Source organism: Bubalus kerabau, chromosome 5, assembly GCF_029407905.1.
Source record: "Bubalus kerabau isolate K-KA32 ecotype Philippines breed swamp buffalo chromosome 5, PCC_UOA_SB_1v2, whole genome shotgun sequence".
In the NCBI taxonomy this organism is placed as follows: Eukaryota; Metazoa; Chordata; class Mammalia; order Artiodactyla; family Bovidae; genus Bubalus; species Bubalus kerabau.
In genome coordinates this window covers 59,014,891-59,022,626 of record NC_073628.1, presented here as the reverse complement: position 1 = coordinate 59,022,626, position 7,736 = coordinate 59,014,891, and positions in this window count along the sequence as shown.

Genomic DNA, 7,736 nt, shown 5'->3' with positions numbered 1-7,736 from the left:
ATAAGTGTGCAGTGATAGCTTGTGGTCTTAATTTGCATTTCCTTAATAGGTAATGATGTTGAACAGCTTTTCTTGTGCTAATTTGCCATTTATATGTGCTCTTCAGTTTCTTCATGATTTTTGCCCATTTCCTAATTATATTGTTTTTCACTGTTAAGTTTTGAGAATCCTTTATTCTAGATATTGTTGTCATTGTTATTGTTCAGTCACTCAGTCACATCCAAACCTTTGTGACCTCATGGACTGCAGCACGCCAGTCTTCCCTGTCCTTCACCATCTCCCGGAGCTTGCTCAAACTCATGTCCATTGAGTCAGTGATGCCATCCAACCATCTCATCCCTGTCACCGTTCCCTTCTCCGCCTGCCCTCAATCTTTACCAGCATCAGGGTCTTTTCCAGTGTGTCAGCTTTTTGCATCAGGTGGACAAAGTATTGAAGCTTCAGCTACAGCATCAGTCCTTCCAATGAATATTCAGGGTAGATTTCCTTTAGGATTCACTGGTTTGATCTCCTTGCAGTCCAAGGGACTCTCAAGAGTCTTCTCTAGTTCAAAGACATCAATCATTTGGCACTCAGCCTTTTTAATCATCCAGGTCTCACATCCATACATGACTCCTGGAAAAACCATAGCTCTAATTATACAGACATTTGTAGGCAAAGTAATGCTCTACTTTTTAATATGCAGTCTAGGTTGGTCACTGCTTTTCTTCCAAAGAGCAAACATCTTTTCATTTCATGGATTCAGTCACAAGAAAATAAAATCTGTCATTGTTTCCATTGTTTCCCCATCTATTTGCCATGAAGTGATGGAACCAGATGCCACAATCTTCGTTTTATGAATGTTGAGTTTTAAGCCAGCTCTTCCACTTTCATCAATACTTCCCTAGTGGCTCAGATGGTAAAGCATCTGCCTTCAATGTTGGAGACCCGGGTTCAATCCCTAGGTGGGGAAGATCCTCTGGAGAAGAAAATGGTAACCCACTCCAGTACTCTTGCCTGGAAAATCCCATGTATGGAGGAGCCTGTATGGAGGACTCTAGTCCATGGGGTCGCAAAGAGTCAGACCCTGAGTGACTAATTTTCACTTTCATCAAGAGGCTTACCACCTCTTCACTTTCTGCCATAAGAATGGTGTCATCTGCATATCTGAAGTTATTGATATTTTTCCCCAGTCTTGAATCCAGCTTGAGCTTCATCCAGCCCAGCATTTCACATGATGTAGTCTGCATAGAAGTTAAATAAGCAGGGTGACAATATACATTCTTGACATACTCTTTTCCCAATTTTGAACCAGTCTGTTGTTCCATGTCTGATTCTAACTGTTGCTTCCTGACCTGCACACAGGTTTCACAGGTAAGGTGGCCTGGTATTCCCATCTCTTGAAGAACTTTCCAGTTTGTTGTGATCCTCATAGTCAAAGGCTTTAGAGTAGTCAATGAAGCTGAAGCAGATATTTTTCTGGAATTCTCTAGTTTTTGCTATGATCCAACAGATGTTGGCAATTTGATCTCTGGTTCCTCTACCTTTTCTAAATCCAGCTTGTATATCTGGAAGTTCTCAGTTTCCATACTGTTGAAACCTAGCTTGAAGGATTTTAATCATTACTTTGCTAACATGAGAAATGAGTGTAATTATACAGTAGTTTGGACATTCTTTTTCATTGCCTGTTTTGGGGATTGGAATGAAAACTGACCTTTTCCAGTTCTGCAGCCACTGCTTAGTTTTCCAATTTTGCTGGCATATTAGTTCTAGTCATATATATGATTTAAAAGATTGTAGCTTGTCTTTCATCCCTTCACATGGTATTTTGCAGAGAAAAGTTTTTCATTTTAATGAGGTCCAGCTTATCAACTTTACTTTTATGAATTTCCTTTTATGTCTTTTGGTGTCAAGCCTAAAATATTTCCCTAGACTTATATCCCTATAAGAAGTTCTCCTATGTTTTTTTCTAAAAGTGTTATAGTTTTACACATTGCATTTAAGTCTTAGATTCCATTTGTATCTCCTCTACATTTTCATAAATTTTTTTTTAATTTTATGTTTCACTTTTAAGTCAGGATTTATTTTGAGTTAATTTTTATGTAAAGTGGGAGGTTTAGATCAAAGTTCATTTTTTGGCAATAGATGTCCAGTTGCTCTAGCACTATTTGTCCAAAAGGCTACCTTTTCTCCATTGGCTTGCTATTGCTTTCATCAAAAATCAGTTAAGCATATTTGTATGTAGATTTATTTTTAACTATCTAGCATGAGCTGTTAATTCAACAAGTGTTTACTGAACCCCAACAATGAGCCAAAATCTCTTCTAGGTGCTGTGGGTGCAACACTACTCAAGGCAGACAAAAATTTCAATATTCCTAGAGCTTATGGTCTAGTAAGAAAGATCAACATCAGCAAAAGAAAAATCAATGCATATCATGAAGTCAGAAAGATAAGTACTGTGAAATAAAATAATGCAGGGTAAATTGGATGATAGTAATGTCTCAGGAGGAATGAGCAGCATATATTAAACAATTTGCCTAAGGAAGTTCTTTCTGAATAATTGACACTGGAGTGAAGACTTGAATTAAATATGGAGAGTAAACTGTGCAAATACCAGCGGAAATATTTCTTGAAAGAGAGAACATGTCCTGCAAACTTGACTGGATGTGTGTAAGAGTATGGAGAGTTCTATTTTCAGTATAGCTGTGTAAGCTTCTATGTTTCTACTCCCTCACAGATAACTAGTATGAACTCTGAGCAAGACATGGAGGCTAGGAGTACCTACCTAAAGGGACTAGAGAGTGAACCTCAGTGGATACATTCTAGAGAGCAATAGCTACTAGAAGAAGGAAGCAGCATAGAGCAAGTTTCCATTTGTGAAGGCTGTTAACTTTAGAGAAGATTGCATTTGGCCTGGTGGGGGATATCTAACACTTTATAGAAAATCGGCAGACTTTCTGGTAATAAGAGCCACTGGAAAATGAAGGGCTAAAAATTAAGTAGCCAAAAGAGGGGGAGACCTTCCTGTCTGTAAACCCTGCCTGTCTCTGGCTGATCTCTAATCACTTATTAGTGAAACACCCCAGCTAAGGATAAAAGAACTAAACTAAGGTTTGAGCTGCTATCTGCTGGGGTCCAGCCCCAGTGGATCCAGGGAATTCGAAGCGGGGACGGCGTCGGCGAAAATCAGGAAACAACTGCTTAATTAAACGTTTATTAAGGATATAAAGAGTGGTGAAATAAGGATAGCTCAGCGAAGAAATTCAGTGAAGAAAAGAGGCTGAATAAAATTCCAAAGCAGGGAATTTACGTCACCTACGAAGGCCGCAGGCGTCCTCCCGTTCTCCCCAAGGAGAGGAGACACTAAGGCCTCCCCGGTCAGATCTTAGAAGCCCAGGCAAAATTAGTAGGCTTGACGAGCTTCCCTGCCTCAGAGGAAAAGTTCAGCTAGAAGGTGAAAGAAAGAACGACATGGGGAGACCAAATTTCGGTGAACAAAAAAGGGCATGCTTTATTTTCCCAAGTAGTTTTATACCTTAAGTTGTGCATAGAGGATAATGGGGGAAGGGGTAGAGTCATGCAAAGACAGCAGTTCCTGATCCTTATCGAAGCCAGGCTTTCAAACTTAACATATGCAAAAGTTTAGGTGATTTACATCATCTTCTGGCCAGGAGGCCTGTTAACATTTTAAGAAACTTATTTTTCTCTAAAGGTGATTATTCTAAAGTCAGGCGCCAGCCTCCAAAAAGCATTGGATAAAGTTGCATTCCTATAGGGCAAAGGTGAGGTGGGCTCAATCAAGAAAAGAATTAACTCAAGGGTCCAAGGTTACAAACATTGAGGCTACTACTTACATTTCTATACACCCATTATATCAATCACTACACCGCCAAGGACACAGTAGGTAAGGGATATGGAGACTTAGCAGCAACATTGGCCCAACAAGTGAAAAACCCTTCACCAATACAATTTCTAATCATTGAAACATGTAAAATATCATATATGAAACGAGTTACCAGTCCAGGTTCGATGCACGATACTGGATGCTTGGGGCTGGTGCACTGGGATGACCCAGAGGGATGGAATGGGGAGGGAGGAGGGAGGAGGGTTCAGGATGGGGAACACATGTATACCTATGGTGGATTCATTTTGATATTTGGCAAAACTAATACAATTATGTAAAGTTTAAAAATAAAATAAAATTTAAAAAAAAATTTCTAATCAATCTTTTAACTACTCAATCTGTGTTTAGACAGTTTAGAACATCTCCTGCCTCTCACAGTTGGGAGGCTCTGAACAATCACATGTGGCTGGAAAAAACCTATTCAGGCAGGCTAGAGGACTTCCAAAGGAGTTTGTAGGTTGAAACACTATCACACCCAGGAATTATTAACTGGAGCTGTAAGCTAACTCTTTTTTCAGAGAGAGGTAGTGGGGGACAGCCCCCCATAAAGTCAGAGGTGTAGGTGAAAGCACAAAGCAGAAAGTAGGCCGACTCTGGTTTTGGGGGTAGATGCTCGAGAATTTTCAGGGAGACCCCTGAGGCTCGATCCCGCCTTTGCGTATGCCAAGCCTCCTTCCTCAAGACCTTTGCCAGCGGCGGAGCTCGCTCCCCGCAGCTATCCAGGACAGAATTTTCAGTTTGAGTCCAACTAATTACACGCTTAAAACCAACAAACCTTAACCCATCTTTTGGAGGGAAATAACAGAATCCATTCACAATGACCAGTACACAGTCCAAAATTACTTGACATGAAGAAACTAGAAAACCTGAACCATTCTTAAGGGGAAAAAGTAAAAAAACTATCCTCAAGATTATCCAAATGTTGAAATAAGTAAATAAAGATCTAAAGATACCTACAAAAACTATGCTCAATGATGTAAGGGAATATAAGCTTATTAATGAAAGGAAACATAAATTTCAGTAGAAAAACAAAAACTATATAAAACCACCTAAAGAAATTCTAAAACTGAAAAATACAGTCTTTAAAATATTACTGGAGGAACTTAATGACAGAGGAAAGAATCAATGAACTTAAGGATGAAGCAAAGCTTATATGGCTCAAAATAACCTGAAGTTAAAACTCCCCTCCAGGTCCTCCCCACCATTCTATGCAAAACAAAAAACTCTCTCACCTGAAGAAAAAAAATGGACATTAAAGTTGATTACGCCCAGCTCCCAGCCAGTCCAGCCTCTGGGCGATCTCCACAATTCCTTGCCCCAGCTGTTTAAGAGATAACTACTCCTAACAACCTTGGAGAAGAACAGGCCCCCTTAAGACATTAGCTTTCCACATATATGCCTATATATACTTACTCTTTTCTTGGGTTAGTGCAGCCGCTCACTAATCTGACTGCTGCTCCTTCTCACCTCATTAAAGGTGATCTGTTCCTGTAAAGTGCTGGTCTCATTCTTTTTCTGAATCTCGCCTTCTCTAACTCCCTTACCCTACAAAGGATACATTAATAGAAATTACCCAACCTTAAGATAAGAGAGAAGGCAATAGCACCCCACTCTAGTACTCTTGCATGGAAAATCCCATGGACAGAGAAGCCTGGTAGGCTGCAGTCTATGGGGTCGCTAAGAGTCAGACATGACTGAGCGACTTCACTTTCACTTTCACTTTCATGCATTGGAGAAGGAAATGGCAACCCACTCCAGTGTTCTTGCCTGGAGAATCCAGGGATGGGGGAGCCTGGTGGGCTGCTGTCCATGAGGTCACACAGAGTCGGACACGACTGAATTGACTTAGCAGCAGCAAGATAAGAGAGAAAAAATATTGATGGGTAAAAAATAGAGTCTCAGGGACTCATAGAAAAATATGAAAAAATCTAATATACATGTAATTAGAGTATCATAAAGCAAGAAAAGAAAGCTAAGATAAACAAATTACTTGGAAAAATAATGATTGAAAAATTCTCAAGTTGGTGTAAGAGGGTATATTTACAGATTCAAGATGTGCAAACCATGTCTAGGGACATTATATTCAAGCAACTACAAACCAAAGATAAAATTTTTTCTAGCTCCTAGAGAAAACATTTATATACAGAGAACACTTTGAGTGATTGCTAACTTCTTGCCAGAAATAGCAGAAGCCAGAAGACCAGCCTTTTTAAAGCACTGAAGGAGAAGCAAGAAGAGCATTAGATCATGTAAGGCTTTGTAGGCCCTGATGGAGCTTAGTCTAATGAAGGGAATCTAATTAAGGATTTTGAACAGAGGAACAACCCCAATAGCTTTCCATGGCTACCTGGAGGCACAAGAATGGAAGCCTTTTGGAGTAATCTAGGCGAGAATTTATAATGTCTCAGTTCAGGGTAATAGTGGTAAATGTTAAACATGAAAGAATTTGAGATATATTTAGATTCTATTGTTGATCTCTATAATCATTTCATTTTATGCATTTTCAACCTTCTTAGTTTAATCTTTCTTGAACATTGTTTGAAAAGACTTTCAAAATAGAGGTGGAGAATAATAGCAAGTAAAAAACAATGAACCAAAGGTCCATTTTAGGTCAAATAATTATTGGAATTGGAGTAACAAATAAAAAATATTATAGAAACATCCCTATAATCTTAACATGAATATTTTTCCATATCTTAAAAACATTTCAAAGGAAGAAGCAACTGAATTATATAACTGATTAGATGTAGAGTACACTCAAAAGGGAAGAGGTTAAAAAGCCAGTGATCTTCAGTCTTAAAGAGAACAGTACTATTTAAAGTATATATATATATATATATATAATGAGCTAGGTGCACAGAGCAATTATAGGATAGGCTCCAATGGCCTACTAGTTTGATTCCAAGAGATTTCTCAGGAACTAACCTTTGTTCCAGTTTAGGAATGGATTAGGGGTGGGCTGTGTTAGCCAGCAGAGAAGGCAATGGCACCCCACTCCAGTACTCTTGCCTGGAAAATCCCATGGATGGAGGAGCCTGGCGGGCTGTAGTCCATGGGGTTGCTAAGAGTCGGACACGACTGAGCGACTTCACTTTCACTTTTCACTTGCATGCATTGGAGAAAGAAATGGCAACACACTCCAGTGTTCTTGCCTGGAGAATCCCAGGGACGGGCGAGCCTGGTGGGCTGCCATCTGTAGGATCGCACAGAGTGGAACACGACTGAAGCGACTTAGCAGCAGCAGCAGTGTTAGCCAGAGAGGCTGAGTCTTTATCCCTGTAGCCTTTTTATATGTTGATGAAGTACAGCTGGCCCAGATGAGTGGGTTCAGCTTTTATCAAAAGCATCCAGTGTATAGAACTGCTTCAGTATTAAATGGCAATGCTCAGAAGGGAACATTTGAATTTCCACGTGTTCTGATGAGGCGCTTACTCACTAAGATAAAATAATCTCAATAGTGCATTTACTGTGATAATTTCAAAATTTGGAAACTTGACCTCTGCCTAACTTTGAACATGTGATTGATCTCTGCTCTATATGCAGACCTTGATGATATCTTTCTGCATTTCTGTATGCTTGTATAAGCAAATGATTTGATTTTCCAAGCATATGATCTTCTCTTTAATCTGAGCTTCCTCTTAACATCTTTCAATTCTGTAAATACTGACATTGAGTAGATAGTAATAACAGTGGAGCTGATGTGAACTCTCCACACACATTATATCTAAATCAAACCTAGATAGTGTATTAAAAATCAGAGACAACACTTTGCTGAAAAGGTCCTTGTAGTTAATGCTATGTGTTTTTTAATTAATTTATTATAATTGGAAGCTAATTACTTTACAATATTGTG